Source organism: Acinonyx jubatus, chromosome B1 (genome assembly GCF_027475565.1).
Source record: "Acinonyx jubatus isolate Ajub_Pintada_27869175 chromosome B1, VMU_Ajub_asm_v1.0, whole genome shotgun sequence".
Lineage (NCBI taxonomy): Eukaryota > Metazoa > Chordata > Mammalia > Carnivora > Felidae > Acinonyx > Acinonyx jubatus.
The window spans coordinates 86223550-86227065 of record NC_069382.1 but is presented as its reverse complement, the minus strand read 5'-3'; the positions used below and the strand labels follow the sequence as shown (position 1 = coordinate 86227065).

General features: G+C 37.9%; 1 pseudogene; it reads right to left on the bottom strand.

Moving 5' to 3' along the window:
• Positions 1–205: 205 nt before the first annotated feature.
• Positions 206–805, bottom strand: LOC106976176 (40S ribosomal protein S19-like; annotated as a pseudogene).
• Positions 806–3516: the final 2711 nt, after the last annotated feature.

The window sequence follows — 3516 nt, the reverse complement described above, 5'->3', positions numbered from 1 at the left end:
CATCACTTGGCATATGCCTACAGAGTAATATTTTTGTTTGCTTTGATTATTATGCAAAGCCACAAGACAGGCTTTGTATGAAAAGAAATTTGCTAAAGAACTTTAGGGGAAAAAAAAATCACGGTTCTTACAAGTAACCACATGTTGGACAGGTGTTTATTTTAAACATTTGTTTGAATACATATGAGGCAAAGTGAATAGGATTACAGATTTATCCTGCTTGTAAATTCATCATTCCATTATTTGGATGGCATTTGCCAACCTGAAAAATACATTAACTTTCACCTTTACCAAGCTATTTTACTTTATTTATTTTGTTTCATATTTTGTTTTATTATGAACGAGGCAATGCATTAGCCCACTATTTGTTCTAATGCTTCTTGTTGGCATTACCACCAGTCTGGCGATTCTGTTCAGATCTCTCTGTCCCTGAGGTGTCACTTTGCGGCCCCCATCTTGGTCCTTTTCCACCATTTCCAGCCCCTCTAGGGCATTGAGGACCCTGTGGGCCACACTCTTGGAGCCTCTGCTGAAATGGCTAGGTGCAACCCCGTTTCTCTGACATCCACCTAGATCTTGGTCATTGAGCCGACCACAGCGCTGCCTCAGAAGACAGGTGTCATGCTGCAGAAGCGGCTCGTGTGTAGAACTAGTTCTCATTGTAGGTAGCAGCCTCTTTGAGCTTGGCCAGCTTGACAGTGTTCGCCCATTCAGGGACTATCAGCTTCCCAGACTTTTTGAGGGAGGCTTCCAGAGCTCTGACGAACTCCTGCTGGTTCACGTCTTTTGCAAGAACACCAAGCATCGCATGGCTTGTGCACAGCCAGCCAGGGGAAAGGCCACGCTATTTGATTAATGGAGACTATATTTTCTTACTTTGTATAACATGCGTAGACAACATTCAGCAACTTAAAAGTAATGTCACTCTCTTTATTTGAATAGCATAAATTAAATGATTTAGAGCTATGTGGGGTAATCTAATTCTAGCATACAAAGTGTGACAGCTAAAGCATTAGCTAGTAGCAATCTCTACTTGTCCAAGATGAAGCAGTATCAATGATGTGGAAGGCTTTGAACCATCCCGTGACTTTCAATGTGATATTTTTATTTCCCACCCCAACACCAAGGTCTTCTTAAAGCTCTCCATCAGAATGTAAACTCCATGAGGGCAGGGGCCTTGCCCATCTTATTCATGTCTATATATAAATTCCTTAAGATGCTCCCTGGTTCAATACATACCTGTATAATAAGTGAGTGAGTGGAAAAGAAAATCTAAATATTTATCTAGAATTTCAAAGTGTATTTGTGTGCATATGTATGAGTATAAGGAGAGAGAGACAAAGAGAAACTGAGTATTCACAGAGAGTCCGTTTTTTTAAACATTAAATGCTATTCTGTCCTCAAAGGTTCTGCAAAATCTTTTTTATTTTCTTATGAAAAGTATTGATAATTTGGAAGAAATTCTGATACAGTTTCTTTGTTGAATAGTTGTATCTTCCCAGAGTTTGTATCAACACAGTGTTTATTGGACATCTGCTGTGTGCCCACAGGGACTCTGAGAGGGACTGGGGATATAAGGAGGAAAAGCTTATATGTTTGTCTCATTATTTTTATAGTGTGATAAATAAATGTTGTCTTAAACTAACTGCTTCAGCAAGTAGTAATATTTTAAGGCACTTCCTAAGAAGTAAGGAAAAATAAGCCACTAGAGTGAAAATCACTGCTATTAGATTCAGTTAGTTTTCCATTACAATAGTTGAGTTTTCTTTTTCAGGTTTCTAAATAATTAACAAAATAATAGGTGAGACAGAAGACATGTTGAGCTCTTCAGCTCATCCACCACTCTTTCTCTTATTAATGCTTTCGTCAGTCATTCAGTATTACTGTAAGGATAAAGCTAGATACAGAAAAAAAAAGTGCTTCCTCTCCTCTCTGTGTATAAACCCAAGCAATGCAATGAATAAAATGGGTGTACTTCAGAAGAGAAACCAAGACATACTTACCTTTTATTGTGAGGATAAACCACGAGATAGCAGAAGTTGCTAAAAACCAACATAGATTTGTTTCTTCAATCAAGTTGCCTAGATAAGTTATGACTCAAACTCAGAACAGTTTCTGTGCTATGTTGGTCTGAATGGAGAGAATGGATGCACAGATCATAAATTAATGCCTGGAAACAGACCATGAACTTTTGCCAGCAACAGCTAATTTGCAACAATGGGGGCTTGGTGAAAATGACAGTTTCAGTCGGCATGGGGAGGCAAGCAGAGCCATTTGAGAGGATGGAGAGCATTGTGCCTGCCAATTGATGTTGGCAGGGGATTGTCAACCCACTGAGTACCAGGACTCATCAGCATATTTAATGTTATGAGCACAGACATTGTCTTTAAAAACATAAGCCATGAGAGGGCAATGTGGGCTGCAGACTGCAAAGAATAGCATTTCAGGCAGGTGGATGGCACAGAACCTTATTAAAGTTGTGGCAAATGGAAAATAGAAATAGAAAGGAGCCAGACACAAGGAGAAAGAGTTGAAGGGCCAGAAGTAAAAACTGAAAGTAACAAATGTTCAAAGCAAACAAGAGAGAAAGACAAATAATATTAGAAAATACAGAAGAGCATAAAGGGAATGAAAGTTATTCTACCAACCACCATCATCACAAATAGTAGTGTTGAAACTTTTTTGGTAAGATTCTTTAACATTTTTAGCTCAACTTTGAAATAATTTTAAAAAGAGGTATTAAGAGTTATGCTGGATGGTCTATTATGAAGATAATATTAACTCTCTTCCCCCATATGTCTTATATTATGAACTAATCTGTAAATTGGAATAATTGGAGCCTAGTGGAACTACCAAAGATGTTATGGAAACCTTCTATTAATTTATAATCTTATGTACGTAACAGCAAATAGACATTTTGAGAATATTTGCCCATGTGTGTATATTGATAGAAATTAATGAGACTATAAGCTAGTTATAATTACATCACATTAAATGCCTCTGCTTCAAAATACTTGTGAGCAGGTGTTCTATGTCACAGAAAATCTTCCAGTTGTTCAGTAAATAGTCTCACAAAGTCTTACATATGTCACACTTTTTATTCAGCATTGAAAATGCAAGTAATAATATATAATCACGTATAGTGGGATAAAATGTTAAAGCAATGACAGGAGTTTTCACACTTTGGGCATCCTGGAATGTCTTTGCTTATGTTGATCTTATCTCTCAGCCTAAGCGATGAAGTCACAATTTTTCCTAGAAAAACTGTACTTGTGGAGCCGATGACCCCCCCACACACACATCTACCTTACAAACCTTTCTTTCTCAAATCCAGAATAGGTGAAGACACTCTCTCTAAGGAGAGAGGAATAGTTTATGGAAAAAGTAAAAGAAGTAGACTCTGGGGGCTTTGCAGAAGTAGAATGAGGTTCTGCAGTATAGCAGGATATTCCATTGATTGGGATGCTGAAAGTAGATGCGAGTGGGAGGTGATTTTTCCACATCTTTTGCATCCCA